Raw genomic sequence first — 18,089 nt, 5'->3', positions numbered from 1 at the left:
AGTCTATTGTCTCTATTGTTTTGTGATGCAAACGAGCTCCATTCAGTCTCAGTCTCTCCTGCACACATTCACACCTCTCCAGCCTGGTTATGGCTCTAAATATGCATTTCTTTTGTCTGCATTATAATTACTAACGACTGGCTATTCACACTGTTTCAATCCCTAATTTATTTTATCAAAGTTCTCTTTTCACATTTGAAACTGTGTCAAATGCCCTTCTTGAATAAAGAAACATTTCAGTAAGCATTCCTATTTAGAAAAAAATCATAAAAGAATAACTGCTAGGTGACAGGTGCACCCAGGGCTAGCTAGCATGTTAGCTTAGCACACCATCAATACACGACAATTTATGAGATTAAAACCATGTTTGTGCTCCAAACTTACTTTATAACGCAAGTCGAGTGTTTTAAATAATCTTCTGTGATCTGATTTGTCTTCAGATAAAAAAAATCAGACAGAAAATATATTATTGTATAGTATTCTGCACGATGATAAAGTCTATATCGATTAGCATTACATTATAAATATAATCTATTATTATGAAAATACCTGACATGGATCGAAGAACACAGGTAAATCAAATATCATTGCAATCATGTTTATTGTCTTCAAAACATCTTTATCTGCATGTTACAACGATCGCTGTTAGCTTTGTATGTGTCAGGGACTTCCTGGAATGTCACATGATTATGGCACTTCTTCATGTCTTCCATATATGAACTATACTGTGCACATAGGGCGCCCTCAGGCTGCTGGTATGGATTGAAAACACAGTACATCAGAGTATCCAGCGCTCATAATTATTACATCGACGCATTTGGGTATAAATTAAATAAATATTATTCCTGTCTATAGAAATCTGATGTAAACCTATGAGAATCTATCAATATTTCTCCAAATCTGCACATTTTTGAGCTAAAAGCCCTGAGGGACGTTGTTTTGTCAAGCGCTGTCATGACGAAAGCACTGAAGTTTTTTTTCTGAATTGCGCGGCTGACGCTCATAATTCATATTAAAGGTATCGACTCATTTTTTCATTTCATAACTCCTGACACAAATTAAGAAATAACTGTCACTATAAGTTTCTCAGAATATAATAGTGGTCAAATACTGAAACTTGAGTCTTATATCTTTTTAAATGATGTATAGTTTGTCAAGGTATAACATTAAATCTGATAGTAACTTTGAACAAAAAAACAAAAAAACAAAAAAAACGCTTCAGTGCGCCGGCGCACTGGCAAAGGTTAACAGGTTAAAATGTCACAGTGCAACTGGTACAAATGTCTCATTTCCAAATAAGTAAAACAAAAGGTAATAAGGTTTAAGAGTTTAAAGATAATTGACATACAAAGAAAGGTGATCTCCTGGCAAATGGTCACACACCCCCAAAAGGTGCAACCTCTGAATGCAAATTTCTTTTGTTAGTACATGTTTCCATGTGAAAGAGGTTTGTCTATATAATGAAATGCAGCCGGTGATTCGGGGCCTTTTCTGTATTTCAGATTAGCCCGTGAGGCTGAGAGTGAGACCTCTCAGCCTCATGTATTTCTTAATGTTGGGTTGCATCTTTTCTCTTTATTCCAGAGTATTTGATGTTTTGTATCGATTATCTTTGAATTGATTATGAAATTGGCATGGTACATTTACCTGACATAATAAATTGTGACATTTGATTATTCTAACTGACTTTGAAATTATTTTCATTAAAGAGTTAAAAAGAATAGTCAAACATTCGCTCACATTTAATGATGCAAAGATATCATTAAAACCTTTTCATTTATGGAGTGAGATGAAATAACGAGAGAAAACATATTCAAATGTATTGCATTTAATCAAAAAATACTTTGCCTCGAGAAAAGACAGTAACACGTTAAGACCTTCCGCTCTGGTCGAATGCCGGTTTTGGGCCGATCGAGCGCGAGCTTACAACAGTATTATCTTTACATTATCTTTTTACAGGATTATCTTTTCAGGATCATCTTTGCAACATGCTAATGTCAAACTACACTGACTGGTGTCCAGTGTGAATCAAGCACTATTTTGGCCAAGTTGCTGTCTATGTCGAGCACTTGTATTCAGTCTCTCGGAAAGTTCCATTCTAGGATTCTGGTTCATAAAACAGCTGACTATGAGGGCAAGAGCTTCTGGAAAAGAAGAATAGTGTCATCCTTTTTCCACCAATGACTGAGCAACAAAGGGGTGTGTCTTAAATAAAGATCCACAAATGTTTGTCTTTGTGTAGTTAACTGAACATCAGAGAATAATTCATGAAAACCATCTCTAAATGGAGTCTTTTCTTCTCCTATTCACTTTGCTTTGTCTTAAAGGTATTACTTTAACTTACAGCGATTCCCTTGGTTTTAAGCAAATGTAGATTTTTAAATGAACAACATATCTTGATTTTGATAATATATCTTTGTATTTCCAGCTGACTTCAGTGACAGTGTTCTGATCACTCAATGGCCGAAGTACATATCCAGCCTTCCAGGCTCTTCAGTTGAAATGCACTGTTACCAGAATGATACAGACTATGACTACAAATACTGGTACAGGCAAATAAAAGGTGAAGGGCCAGTGCTTGTTGGAAACAACAATTTTAACTCTCCTTCTAATGAGAAGGGTTTTGAAACTGGCTTTAGAGTGTCGGGTACAGAGACAAAGAAATGGACCCTGACTGTGGATGTTAAGGAGGGGATTGATGCTGTGTATCTGTGTGCTGCTAGTTTACACAGTGAATAAAAGACAATAAACTATACGACAAAAAACTCTTTGGATGGCAAAGGCAATCACACCTGCCTCAACCACAAATAAATGAACCCATATCTTTACAGACAAGTCAGTAGTGCCTGAGAACTCTCATATACACTTGTACTGATGACGTTATACTCCTCCCTTCCACCAATAACACCTTCACACCAAGGTCTCATTGATGTTATACAGTCAGTAGGGGGAGATGTAACTGTTTATTTTAATATAGAGGTTTACCACTCTTTCTATCTTTAGGACTCATACACTCAGTCTTGTCACATTATTTTTGCTGCATGTATGAGTTTTAGGAACCCTAGTTTAGAAGGATGTTAAGAGCTGCATATGGACTGTGCATATTTTTCTTTTTTTACATGGGTAAGAATTCATTTGAGATAGGAATAAATTTTTTTTATCAATACTTCATAGATGTTTGAAGTGGAATTTGGTTAATTTGAAGCGGGATGTTTCTTAAAGCCTGACTTTTCTTTTCATAGGGAAGGCTAGATGTGTGAATGTTCAACAGAAGGTGACGTCCTTATTTGCCGACAAAAATGACAAAATAGAGATGGAGTGTAGTCATGATGACAGTGGCATGCTAATAATGCTATGGTATCAACAGAAGAATACAGCAATGGCTCTAATCGGTTACAGCTATGGTACAAGTGACCCAGTCAATGAGGATGAATTTAAAAAGGGTTTTCAATTGAAAAGAACAGATACACTGAATGGAGCTCTGGAAATCTCTGAACTCAGTCTCTCAGACTCTGCTGTTTATTACTGTGCTGTCAGTATGCACAGTGCTGTAGTCTTTATTACCTGCCTGACTAAAAACCAAACCACTAAACTTACAGGAAACACACACACACACACACACACACACACACACACTTGCGGTCTTGTGCCACAGGTAATCATAGCCATGTTGATTTTCTGGAAAAACACCACATTTTGTGACTGCGATATAAATATATGGAAGAAATAGTATGAGTAGTATATAGTATGCTAATACTATTTCCAATTTAGCCAGTGACTTGTTTAATTCCTGAATAAATAAAAAATTTGTACAACTCAATTAAATAAAAGATTCGACTCACTCTTTTACAGTATTATCTTTACATTATCTATTTACAGGATTATCTTTTCAGGATCATCTTTGCAACATGCTAATGTCAAACTACACTGACTGGTGTCCAGTGTGAATCAAGCACTATTTTGGCCGAGTTGCTGTCTATGTCGAGCACTTGTATTCAGTCTCTCGGAAAGTTCCATTCTAGGATTCTGGTTCATAAAACAGCTGACTATGAGGGCAAGAGCTTCTGGAAAAGAAGAATAGTGTCATCCTTTTTCCACCAATGACTGAGCAACAAAGGGGTGTCTCTTAAATAAAGATCCACAAATGTTTGTCTTTGTGTAGTTAACTGTTCACGAAAACCATCTCTAAATGGAGTCTTTTCTTCTCCTATTCACTTTGCTTTGTCTTAAAGGTATTACTTTAACTTACAGTGATTCCCTTGGTTTTAACCAAATGTAGATTTTTAATGAACAACATATCTTGATTTTGATAATATATCTTTGTATTTCCAGCTGACTTCAGTGACAGTGTTCTGATCACTCAATGGCCGAAGTACATATCCAGCCTTCCAGGCTCTTCAGTTGAAATGCACTGTTACCAGAATGATACAGACTATAACTACAAATACTGGTACAGGCAAATACAAGGTGAAGGGCCAGTGCTTGTTGGAAACAACAATTTTAACTCTCCTTCTAATGAGAAGGGTTTTGAAACTGGCTTTAGAGTGTCGGGTACAGAGACAAAGAAATGGACCCTGACTGTGGATGTTAAGGAGGGGATTGATGCTGTGTATCTGTGTGCTGCTAGTTTACACAGTGAATAAAAGACAATAAACTATACGACAAAAAACTCTTTGGATGGCAACCTGCAATCACACCTGCCTCAACCACAAATAAATGAACCCATATCTTTACAGACAAGTCAGTAGTGCCTGAGAACTCTCATATACACTTGTACTGATGACGTTATACTCCTCCCTTCCACCAATAACACCTTCACACCAAGGTCTCATTGATGTTATAGTCAGTAGGGGGAGATGTAACTGTTTATTTCAATATAGAGGTTTACCACTTTTTCTATCTTTACTAAAGACTCATACACTCTGTCTTGTCACATTATTTTTGCTGTATGAGTTTTAGGAACCCTAGTTTAGAAGGATGTTAACATATGGACTGTGCATATTTTTCTTCTTTTACATGGGTAAGAATTCATTTGAGAGAGCAATCCATCTTTTTTTATCAATACTTCATAGATGTTTGAAGTTGAATTTCATTAATTTGAAGCGGGATGTTTCTTAAAGCCTGACCCATTTTTTTATTTTTTTTTTTCACAGGGAAGGCTAGATGTGTGAATGTTCAACAGAAGGTGACGTCCTTATTTGCCTACAAAAATGACAAAACAGAGATGGAGTGTAGTCATGATGACAGTAGCATGCTAACTATGCTATGGTATCAACAAAAGAATACAGCAATTGCTCTAATCGGTTACAGCTATGGTGTGAGTGAGCCCACCTATGAGGATGGATTTAAGGGTTTTCAATTGAAAAGAACAGATATACTGAATGGAGCTCTGGAAATCTCTGAACCCAGTCTATCAGACTCTGCTGTTTATTACTGTGCTGTCAGTATGCACAGTGCCACAGACTAAAACTACTGATCAACTAAAACTCAAGCACACAGGAAACCAAAACATTTGTTATGCAAGTAAGCAATAATCATCCATCCTGTTATTATCGCAGAATAAACCCCTTCAGGATGATCAGGGATCTTTTATCACCCTGAAGGGATTTATTCTGCGATAATAACTGGCTGGATGTTGATTATCCCACTGATTACACGGCTATTTCCCCACATGACATAAGTAAATAATTGGAGACAATATATATATAGTGTTTTTTTTATTTTTTTATTTAATTAGCTCACTAAACACAAAGCTTCCGCGAAGAAAACAGTTGCTAGCAAGCAACTTTTAGCCAAGACAACTGAACAATTTCAAACTAGACAAAAATTTAAGGGATGAAGAAGTCATACCACTTATTACACAGATTTTCACCACAAGCAAGAGCGAGTCTGCCGTGTGATACGAGAAACATGAAAGACATGCAGGCTTCAGGTACACGGATGGGCGGCATGTCGTTCAGCGTTGCTTCTGACGACAGGAATCGGGGAATAACATACCTCGGAATGTCACAATTGACCAATCAGAATCAAGTATTCCAGAGAGCTATGTAATAATTTACTTTATTACACGGCTCTGTGGAATACTTGATTCTGATTGGTCAATAGCATCATCCACCTGTAAGTTATTCCCAGATAACAACCGCTCAAAACACATAACGCAGATTTACATTTTGATTGTGATTTTCATCCGAGTCACTGAAGTCAGAAGTGCTATGAGCCTGATAGGAAAGTTTTTTTCTTGGTGGAAGTTTTGCATTTGGTGAGCTAATAAAATATTAAAACTCAGTCGAATCAATATTTTGTGGACAGTTATTTAATCATACCATCCAGTATCGTGGACTCGCTCTCATTTCATACAAAGGCAGCTGCTGCCATTTTGCGACGGTTGTTTTGTACACTGTTGGATTATGAGATACAAACAGGTACGATTATAAAACAGTTTCATCTGAAATCAATATCTCTTATCCCCATAATTATTTATGTGGAGAAATGCTGTGTAATAAGTGATATGAATGACTGTATACCGTATCTCTTAAATGTCCGTTTAGTTTGAACTTGCGGCGCTGCGACTGCTCTCTCCGCTGAAGCTTTGCGTTTGAAGAGCTAATAAAATACTTCAACTCAGATCAATATTTCGTGTCTAATTATTTACTTATGTGTCAAGTAGCCGTGTAATAAGCGGGATAATGTACAACCAGCCGGTGGTTCTCTTCATCATCTTGTCGGGGGTTATTTTGAGATAATTATCCCTTACTTAGAGGTTCTCAATCTTTTGACTCGAAGACAGCCATTGTCCATCACAATATTTGAAGGCCCACTCTCATACAGACTAAAATATTTTTAATTTTCAAATAACTTTTTCATGAACAGAAACTGGAAGTGATTAATTTTTGTGATTCCAGTAGCTTTAAATTTAAAACATCTTGACATTTCAATTAAGTTTCAATTTTATGTCATCCTGGGGACCCCTTGGAAACTTACTGAGTTATTAACCATCACAATAATAGATAGTCACAGATTATAGTCAAGTCATTCTGCTATCAACATTTACAAAAGTGACTCTTAATTCATGCACTACATTTGAATGATTTTAGTGAATTCATTCACAATTTTTTTGTATTTCTCTGTTGAGGGTTGGGGTTATTAGACACACAGTATATTATGCCATAATTATAGATAATAATAGACTTGTACAGAAAAATATAATTTAAATAATGCTGAGAAACACATGAAAATGATTGGAATACATGAGCATTTGAACAAAGAACTGTGGGCCAACAGGGGGAGATGTAACACGGGTTTATAAAAAACAGTTACAATACAGGATATTACAATCTTTCCTCTCTCTCTAATGTCTCTAAGTATCTCTAGAACACTTTCATTCTCTGTAACACTGTACTTCAGAGATGTATGGGGTTGCTTTTAGGCTGGGCATTTTTCTCATCATATTTTTGAGTATGCTTTTAAAGTAATATAAATACACCATTTATTTAAGCAATTTTGACAATGTTTTCTAACTTTACTAATATTTTCTCCACAGGGACTGCAGATTGTGTACAGTTTGAACAGTCTCCACATTTGATTGCCAATCAAAATGGCAATGCAGAGATCAACTGCAAGCATGATGACAATACCTTAACTGTTATGTTATGGTATCGACAACAGAACATGTCTCTAGATCTAATCGGCTACGGTTACTCAGGATCTCCTGCAAACTCTGAGCCTGGGTTCACAGACCGATTTACACAAACTAGACAGGACACAGTGATAGGATCTCTAACCATCTCAGAACTCACTCCGTCAGACTCGGCTGTTTATTATTGTGCTGCAAGTACACAGTGCTGCAAAATCAATTATTACTAACAGAAAAACCCTCTACCTCTATTCTAAGATATGTTTTTTTTTTTTATGTTACTGTAAAAGATTGAGATTTGATTCTGACGTAAGTGGTGAACCACTATCAGGTGTGTTACACAAACCTTGACTAACTGCCAGTACTAAATGAGCTTCCTTTCAGGTGAGAAGCAATGGAAAATTCACTAAGAAATGAACTGTGTCTGCTGTTAGTGCTGTTTATTTGCACATGCTCATCCCTTCTGTGTTATTTTAGTGTCCGATTTATTGAAGAAATTATGCAAATCATCAATTTGAAGGCAGTTTTTGACCTTGTAGCCAGATCTGAGTGCTAGATTGTGGAGGATACAGCAGATTACTGTGTTACAAGACTGTTATTCACTAATGTTGGACCATCCCTCTCCACAAACCTGTTTTAGCTTATCAATATTTCTGGGTCTTCTTGATATATAACAGTCTTCTTTAGGTTATGCCACTGCATCTCAATTGGCTTACAAGTCAGGAAAACACATATTTCCTTCTTTTTAAAATTTTTTTTTTAACAACCACCCTTACAAAAAAGAAGTTTATTCAAGTGTGCTTTTAGTATACCTCTTTTAAACTAAAAATAAGAAAGTATACTTTTAGTCTACTTTTTATGTACTTCTCAGAAATATACTTAAAATTGCACTGAAGTATACTTGACTTTTACTGACAGAAAAGTCTAAATATATTTGGCCGATACTTGTACCCAATCTTTTGATCGAGATATACTTAAGTGTAATTAAGTATTCTAAGTATACTTGGCTTGTAGTTGTGTTTACTCTTTTGATTGAGTAGCCTATTAAATACTTTTTTAATCATAGTTTTACAATCGGTCTTATAAACTTATTGTTTGAAAATATTGATTTATAAAGAAAAAAAAGATATGTCCCCAATTCTGAGTATCTGAATTTTTGTGTACGCTAGTCTACTTGTAATGTACTTCAGATCTACTTTACTCTTTCCCCGCCATTGACTGAAATTTCAGGCTATCAGTTCACTGTTATATGGTAGGGGGCGCTATTACACTTCTTCTGTGATAGTACAGAATCTCCAGATCAAAGCACAGGTGAAGAAGAAGAAACAACAAGTGATTCGGATAGAAGATTGCTTATGCAAATGTCAAATAATGCAACCCTTAAACATTAAACAGCATATTAATCAAAACGTCCCTGAATGAAATGCTGACCCAGGAATGGTTAATGATTGTGAAGCTCTGGGGGTGTTGATGGACTCCATCTACTCCATCTGTATTTTGATCATGCGATATTCTCAGCTTTTTGTTTAAAATGTAGCTTTTTTAATGAAACTTACCCACATTCAAGTGTTGATAAAAAAAAAGGATGCATGAAGCTAGAATAAAATGTTTTTAAAATTGCAAGAGTTAAAGTACAGTTAAAGGTATATTTCAATTATAAAAAAATAATACCTAATAGGAACGTAGTATACTTAAAAGTGCAAAAATAATATATAAATAGTAAAATATAAGCATGATGTTATGTTCACTTAAAGAAAACTTACAAGTACTTGCAGTATAAAACTACTAAACTAGTAGTTAACAGAGTATTCTTCAAAATGTACATTCATAATCTATAAAATGTGCTACAAGTATTTGACTAGTAAACTATCACTATACCTATAAGTGCAACTTTTTCTTCTGAACAAAGTCTTGTGCATTTTTTTGGCTTATATGAGGCATGCCGTAATATAGTCTCATCTCCTGAAATGAATCCAGTTAGCTTTTGGAGAAGTCGTAACACAGAGGTTTGCATACTTTTTTTCAGCCTACCTGGTCAATGATCACTCAATGTCTTCAATACAGTTCTGCGAAGTAGACGTATGTTATTAGTTTAATCAGATTATATCTTTAATTGTAACTTAGATGAAGTTAAGATGACATTTGCTGAGTATTCAATGAAGAAATTCAGATATTTTCAATATTATATGTGAAGCTTCTATGGTACACACATTTGTCTTAAGCATTAGATTGAAACCTCATCTGGGTGATTTGTAGTATACAATTATTCTGCAATGTTACACAATTTCTCACAACATGACTTTTAACATAAGATTTTTTGATAGATGAAATGTACAATGCAATAAATGATGCACACAGAAACAGAATTTGAATATTCAGTATTTTTACAAGTAAAGATAACAAAATGAGAAAGGCAAAGTTATGGGATCCTATGATGCCATACTCTGAACACCAAGTGTATTTACACAAACTGAGAAAATCCAAAAGAATTACGTTGTTCCCTGCTTTCCCCTACTTGTGATTTTCATTTATGGCTCTCTTAACATTATTATTTTTCCAGTATTGTTGAACAATGGCCATGAATCATCATCTACAAAGCACAGCCCCTCCTCTTAGAGTCTGTTACTATTTGCAACTTACATTTCCACTTGATCTTGGCTCAATCTACTGAGAGATGAGGAACAGCCGCATCCCAATACTTCTACTGAAATGGCTCCTTATTATCAGTCAAAGTGAGTGTCATATCTGCAATATGGATATTTACACAGTATGGACAATTTTTTTATGTATTCAAGACAAACAACTTGCTGAGCACATGCTAGACAACTATGCATGACATTATTCATTAAAATAAGTGCCGGTTCAGAGTTATTTAATCATCTAACATGTTTGTTTTTCTGTAGGTCAGACATCGGCTCACACCGTGCTTCAGTCGACACGTTTCATATCAGCGCTACCAGGAGCTGAAGTGACTATAGACTGCAGCATGGCAGCAGGAGTGAGCATGGGTAGTTACACTATGCTTTGGTACAGGCAAGTCCACTATGGACAACCTTTAGAATATATTATAAAAGAGTATGAAAAAGCAACACGGAACTTTAAAGCCATTCTTAAAACTGAGGACAACTTGTTCAGCCTGATTGTTTCGAACCTCACCGCACAGGAGGACAGTGGCACATATTACTGTGCTGCGAGACACAGTGAAGCCAGAACTGAGCACACTCTAACAAGAAGCTTGATATATAATTGACACCTGGTCTAAGAGAAACTTTGCTCTAAGGATATCCTGGTTGAAAGCCGTTGTGGTTATAAGACATGGACAATTCTGTAATCCATTGGCTGCGGTGTTGGGGAGCTACTAAAGAAAAGAAAAGCTAACACTGGAAATTTTGGTCAGAATTTTCAATGGAGTAACAGGCTACTTTGAGTTGTCAATCATGTAGTGAAGCTCTAAACATAAGCTTGGAAGGAGGCTGATCTTTCGGTCCTGCCAATTATCATCATAAGCTCATATTAGGGCTGTCACTTTTGTGAAAAAATCCTGTTCGATTTTTGAGACATAAGTGTTCAGTGAATCAATTGTAAAATCGATTTTCCACGTCTAAAGACGTTTCCATTTTAAACGCCAAATATAGGCAAATCCACGGACAACTAACAGGCATTAGGGCGAGCGTAAAGAGGGCGCTTGAGATGCGCAAGTCAGCAATATTTCTGATGATTTATTGGCGTGAAGTTTCATGCACGATGACAAACAGGAGTGCAACAATCTCGAAAAACAATAAGCAGAACATCAATGAAAAACATTACTGCAGGCTTCAACATGGCTGTGTTTACCATTAGAAATGTCAAACAAATTTCGTCTACGTAGGCGATTGTAGACCGTAGCCCGGATCTGTATCTGTATGCATGAGACTGTCTGAATACCGGCAGAATTCACATTTTTGTAGTAAAAAAAGACACATTATGCAGAAGTATAATTTGCTGTTATGTGTGTTTTTCAGAGCCTGCAGTTGCTGTGTGACACACGTTCGCTGCGGGCGTATCGTGACGAGCTGGACGCGCTCGGAGAGAAGGCCGTTAAAATTGATTCCCTATTTTCGTTTTCGAAACTTGTGTTGGTTGGTCCGATCGATTGTGCAATAGATTTTCGAACGTAAAGTGACAGCCCTAGCTCATATAAGCAGCCACTAGTACCCAGTGACAATTCTTCTAACAGCCCAAATCCTCTATTCCAATTTACCTAATATTATCAAATTTCATAGTCTGCAGATCAGCTCAGAGTTTGAGTCTGCTCTCTTTAAAGGAAGACGAGCCAAATTTGTTACCTTTATTTATTTTAAGACTGGATGGGCAGTGAACCCGTGAAAGCCAGTTTAGTGAATGTTCTTTTGAAGGGTTCATGTAAATACATCATTTTAAATTAGAAGTCCCTTTTGTTTTGAAGATGAATATTTACTTAAAGGGGTGGTTGATTATTTCACTTTTCTAACTTTAGTTAGTGTGTAATGTTGCTGTTTGAACATAAACAACATATGCAAACTTACAACGCTCAAAGTTCAAAGCAAAGGGAGATATTTGCTTTTAAAGAAATCGATATTTAAGGACTACAACAAACGGCTGGTAGAGACTACATGACATTCCTCATGGGTTAGTGACATCACCAACCCTAAAATTTACATAAACCCCGCCCCCAGAACATGATTTATAGATTATCAAGACAGAATATGCTAATCAATGACTAGAAGATAACTACACATAAGCTACATAAATTTACCAACTAACCATTCAGAAATGTTGTCTACATGTTGTCACTTCTTCTTGAGTCTCTCCATCTTTCTGACTTCGGTTTAAACATAAAAGGCTATAAGTTTTTGAAATTTTCAGTGCATGTCTGTGTGAGGTAAAAGGACACGAGCTGTTGAAGCACCGCCCCCTGTGCTGGGAGCAGCAGCTCATTTGCATTTAAAGGGACAGACACAAAAACGGTGCATTTTTGCTCACCCTCAAAAAGTGACAATTTTAACATGCTAAATAAAAATATCTGTGGGCTATTTTGAGCTAAAACTTCACATACACACTCTGGGGACATCAAAGAATTATTTTACATCTTCTGAAAAGGTCATTATACCACCCCTTTAAGGTGAAAATCAAGTTTTTAATGTTGTTTATGTCTATATGGCGTCTCTAATATGCTTTAGGACATACCATGCCGAGTATTTTCTCCTAAAATAAAAAAATAAAAAACGCGGTTTGAAATCGCCTGTTAGAGCCCTGCACGGGCCTCAAATCTAGGCCCGAGCCCGGCCCTGGCCCGAGACGCTCAGGCCCTAGCCCGACCCGTGTCCGACAGCTCATCAGAATTATCAGCCCGAGTCCGACCCGAGCCCTTTTTTTTTTTTTTACAGCGGCAGCCTGCCCTATTTGCAGCCATTAAAATATGTCCGTTTTGTTCGTTATGTTTCTTTTCTTTTCATTTCTTTATTAAGTTAATTTAGACAAATGTTTGGAGCATTAAAAAAAATAAAATAAATGACGACCAAGCAAGCCGAGCCAACAGCGAGTAAAACATGATTGATCAATTTAGCCTCTCAAATCAACGCTAATACTTTACTTGGCTACAATAAAATCCATAGATATAAAACACTTCAGGCATATCACACAGACAGTTAGTTTAAAGTTTATTTATTAAACCAAAGTGAGTACATTTTTTTTTGAAATACTGAGGCAGGCTCAGGCTGCTTGCAACAGCGCTCGCAAACGAAATGAGCAATAGCCAATCTAAACAAATTAAATTAAATAAATCAAAAACAAACTTGCAGGTTATCTTACCTAAAAAATGCACCACAGAACATGGCCATTCTTTTTTCCAGTAGTTTCCAACAGTTAAACGGAAATAAAGTCCAATCAAACGAAAAGTTAGAACAGTCTCTACAGAGCATCGTGGAGAAAAAGAATAGCATCCACAGTGGAAGATTTTAACCCAGTCCTCTCTTCTATCACTCTGCGATTTTTTTTATATTCTCCATTATTTGCACGAGATGAATCGTTGGTTGCGCTGACGGGAAACCTTCTGTGTGTGTGTGTGTGCGTGCGTGCATGAGACTGTCATCAATCATATGTCAGTGTAATTTTACGATTATGAAAGTTATGAGGTTATTAAATGTCTTTCTATGTTTGTTTTTCTATCGTCGACGTCAACTTCTCATATTTTTAAAATTAATGTCTAAAAATATAAAAAGAAGGATAACCCAAAAAAGGCCCGAGGCCCGGCCCGCATGTGAACTATGACGTGAAAATTGGCCCGAAGCCCGGCCCTAGGGGTGTAAAAAAGTCGGGGCCCGTCGGGCTCGGGCTGAAATGCAGGGCTTTATCGCCTGTGTTGCCTACATCACAAACTACCTTGTAACCAATCACATCATGAGGGAGGCGGGCTTTAGCATATCATTACTATGCTGCAGGAGTCTCAAGAGAAGCCAGTTCATCCAGTTTATGTTTCTGTTGATATGAAAAATCGGGTACATTTAGCAATATATGTGAATTATGTATATGATGTATATTCCAATGTTATGATGAACTGTAACATGAGTTGTTCAAAGTGTTTCTATGGATACTGATTGTTAGAAGGCAGCTGTCTGACTTTGAGGTGGCGAACGGGAACATGGTTTGTATAACATTAGCAACACATTATTAGGTGTTTGAAAACATAGTCAAGCAAAAGGCTAATCATACAAACAAAGATGTAAGTTACATTCAAGCTATTTTAAGGCATGAAGAATTTTTTTTTTTTCACAGGAAAAAACTTTTAAATATGTAATTTTGGTGATCAAAGATGAGTTTTAAAGGATATAATTATTGACCACAAGGGGACAATGCTGATTTTCATCATATTTTCAACTCAGGATTTATTGGAATTTAGTATAACTATATCCCCTCTGTTCAATACACTGAGATCTTTATTGATTTTACCTCTTAGCTACATTTATTATTAGCCATGGTTTCACTCTGAAAAATGGTAGGGTATTGTACTTTAAATAATGTAATATATAATTATATATATAATTTTTTTTTTTTACTAGAAATTATGAGTATCTTGGGGTGTAGCTCATGAGCGCTGAAGACTGTGTTGTCGGCGCATGTGCTTTTCTTTTCACAGGAGGTTGACATCTGCCATACTGTAGACCCATACTTACACAGGAAGTCAGTCACAGCATCACTGAGAACAACTCATTCATTCACGGGACAGAATGGAGCTCAGCTGGCTCATATTCACGTTACTGATGACTGTCTGTAAGGCTATTGGATTTAGAATTTAAATTTTTTTTCAACCTTTTATACATTTATAAATTTCCTTGTGAAGAAGTACACCTTAGCATACTTTTAAAGAGCATTTACGGAAAGAATATACTTTATATATTTTTTGTGAGGTGAATTTAAAGTTTTCAGACAAGTAATTGCATGTTATTTGCAATTAAATGAAAATGTTTTATAGTTTAATAGTTGAACTTTAGAGTGCTTATTTACATTCTTAATTAGGATATAAGTACATTTCACAATTGCTTTTACTGTTTTTGAAATATTGTTACACTGTACTGCCAAATGTACTGACAAGCATTATTGGTGAACTTAATTATATTTGAATGTTATTTCTTTTGAAACTTGTAATGCATTTAAATATTTGTAACATTTGTATGTTCAGCCACTTTAAAATTTGACGTTTAATTCAAATGTTACTTGCTGTTTCTTTACAATTATTTGTAGAATTTACTCACAATGTCTGAGTGATAACTGTTTCAAAGTAAATACACCAATTTTTTTTTTATATATACTTTTTAATATTTAAAGTACACTACAAGTGCACATTCAGTACAACAAAGTGCACTTCTTTTTCACAAGGGTTACCAACAACATGATTGCAGTCATCTTAATCTTTATCAATCCTGTTTTCCAGATAAATCCAATGGAGAGATCCGTCAACAGCCAGACATCTTTGCCAGCAATTCTAATGTGACATTAACATGTGAACATGATAATCTCGACCACTACAGATTGTACTGGTACAAGCAAACAAAGGTGGATGTGGGTTTGACCTTACTGATATTTTCTGCTGGCCAAAATATGGTGGAGAACGAAGCACCATTTACAGCTTCTAAGTATAAAGCAACCCGTCCTGAAATAAAGACGTCCACACTGGAGATTATGAAACTAGAGACTGAAGACTCGGCTCTTTATTATTGTGCCACAAGCACACAGTATCACACTACAGCTGCACTGCTAAACAACAACCACAACTCACACACTGCGCCGAGAACAGGGGGAAACATTAAGACATTCATCTATATCAGTTAGAATAATGATGTGAATATGTCATTACTTTCAAAGGTTGATGGTTGAAGACATGAAACCATTGCTTTACCATTTTGCAACGTGGTAAATCTACTCTTAATAATCCTTAATATTAATCTTTAACAATTGGTGCTTTTGTTTGTAAGTGGTAATCAAATAATTCAAGTCAAAAACTATAGTTTAATAGGACTAAATCAGACGTCATTATAGGTTAGAAAAAAGGGAAATAATGAAAAAGGTTAGATCAGGTAACAAAGTTTCATGTATACCACATATGCAAGGCTTTCATATGTCATTTCCTGTTCCTTTTGTTCATAGACTCACTAGTGCAGTCAAATTTATTTTGACAGCAAGGGGTTGATTCTCCTCTTTTGTGTCATGGGACTGCTGCGTTTGGGGTTTATTTTCCTGCTAGTTATTAGTAAGTTTATCCTGTAGTCAAACATTTATGTAGAAATCTTATTGTTGTGATGCAAGTTGATATAATCAATTGATTTCTACTCCACAGAGTCATTAGCAGCGATAACCATCACTCAGAATGATCAAGTTAGTAAAACTCAACTGTTTGCCCAACGGGATAAACCGGTTATTCTCAAATGTAACCATGATGATGGCAGCTATTATTACATGTATTGGTACAGACAGAGAAGTCAAGGTGAACTGTCCCTTGTTGCTTTTTCTCTGGGAAAAGATAACGCAGAAATACTTGCCCCTTTCACCGACACCAAATACACAATGGAACGTCCCGAGATTAAAGAATCTTCGCTGGAGATCAAGGATCTAGTAGAGGAGGACTCAGGCATTTATTTCTGTGCCTCTAGCATTACACAGTACCTTAACTTAACCAAGCACCTGAACAATAACCCCAATCTGAGCCACAGTGATCAGAGAGAGAAAAAAATATGATAATAAAGGTGGGTGTGGGATATCCTATCTTTGATCTCAATAATCATATGGCAAAGGGGAATAATTATATAAAATCAAAAAAAAAAAAAAAAGATATATTAGTTTATATTAGTTACACTGAATGTTAATGTAAATCCTGAAAAGTAGTTGTACATTTTTATATCTACACTAAATTTATTCATGCATAGGCTACTTATAAATCAAAATATACCCACAAACCTGTATGTCACTTCATTTTGAAATTTATGCTCTTTCAAACAGAGGAGTTTGAGGAATAATGACATAAAATACTCATAAATAAATATAATATAATACCATATATTTACTTAGTGCATATTTATTTAATGCATGCGTGTTAATATAAAATATTTATTATGAATTTTAGTTAAATTAGAAAGCTCTAAACTGAATGATAAATGTCTGTTGCACTGCTTAGTGCTTAATATGTTAAATGTCCACACAGTTATTAACAAATATCTATCTACCTTAAATGTACATGTAACCTTTGGCCCTCTAGAGGTTACAAAACAAAACTGCATTAATTTTGCGGAATAACTTGTTTTAGTTGTGATTCAGTTCTACTGTACGGATGAATATGGTTCTTTCTCATTAAAAATAAATAAATAAATAAATATATTTTTTACAAACATTAAATAAAACATTCACTACTAAGATAAATAACCAGTTTAGATGGAAAGGATCTCAAGCTGACTTAAAGATATTATTGTTGCTACAATACCCATTAATAAACACACTTACTTCTTGCAAATAAATTCCAGCACAGTGTTACAACCATAATGAAATGAACATGTACAATAGATAATGCTTTACAATGAACTCTAGCTGTTAGAGAGCTACATATGGCAATTTATCTGTTTAATAAAATACCTTACTCACCCGTTGAGTTATAAAAACATCTCCGGCCTCCGCATCGCTTTTACAACATTTCAAATCCCTCAGTTCTCACATCTCCGAAAAGCCAAGCTAATGTTGATCCTCGTTTTATTAAGAGCTCTGTCCTGTTCTCTGGTCGTTTTCTCTATATTGTTTAAAACTGGTGATTCCTCGGAGGTTCATGCATGATTTAGTTGCTCCATGTCAAGCTTTCTCGCTCGTTGTGACAACTATCGAACGACACCATACAAGCCTTGAGCAACTTTTCATTATTTACGGATATGACGAAGCAACCAGGGGCGAGTGACGTGTG

The 18,089-nt window shown here is 35.8% G+C and overlaps 1 protein-coding gene and 2 long non-coding RNA genes across 16 annotated transcripts in view; all 3 read left to right on the top strand.

Annotated features, from left to right (window-relative positions):
* The window catches only part of LOC309479680 (M1-specific T cell receptor beta chain-like), a 71,570-nt gene that overhangs the window by 35,377 nt on the left and 18,104 nt on the right, over positions 1-18,089 (top strand). Inside the window, exons 1-3 of one of the 12 annotated variants that reach the window (XR_014199340.1) lie at positions 2,261-2,327; positions 2,429-3,097; positions 3,223-3,536. The exons of 3 other annotated variants lie outside the window; for them this stretch is intronic. The gene's annotated coding sequence lies outside the window, so the exon portion shown is untranslated. Of the gene's footprint in view, positions 1-2,260; positions 2,328-2,428; positions 3,124-3,222; positions 3,554-4,104; positions 4,120-4,217; positions 4,233-4,332; positions 4,468-4,611; positions 4,627-4,889; positions 5,021-5,153; positions 5,445-18,089 lie in introns of those variants that run through there. 8 more of the 12 variants (XR_014199357.1, XR_014199358.1, XR_014199361.1 and 5 more) reach the window with 8 other exon arrangements.
* On the top strand, positions 7,233-12,503 carry LOC309479711. Of its 2 annotated transcripts, XR_014199394.1 has the most exons (4): positions 7,323-7,455; positions 7,541-8,017; positions 10,194-10,365; positions 10,537-12,503. It is a non-coding gene; the product is annotated as an uncharacterized lncRNA (long non-coding RNA). The 2 variants fall into 2 exon arrangements; XR_014199393.1 differs by having other exon boundaries at positions 7,233-7,455; positions 7,541-10,365.
* On the top strand, positions 14,695-16,918 carry LOC309479719. Of its 2 annotated transcripts, XR_014199402.1 has the most exons (4): positions 14,695-14,920; positions 15,582-16,060; positions 16,295-16,397; positions 16,485-16,917. It is a non-coding gene; the product is annotated as an uncharacterized lncRNA (long non-coding RNA). The 2 variants fall into 2 exon arrangements; XR_014199401.1 differs by having other exon boundaries at positions 15,582-16,397; positions 16,485-16,918.

Source organism: Leuciscus leuciscus (assembly GCF_965113295.1).
Source record: "Leuciscus leuciscus genome assembly, chromosome: 17".
Lineage (NCBI taxonomy): Eukaryota > Metazoa > Chordata > Actinopteri > Cypriniformes > Leuciscidae > Leuciscus > Leuciscus leuciscus.
Note: the sequence above shows the minus strand (reverse complement) of the source record. Positions and strands in the feature narration are given on the sequence as shown.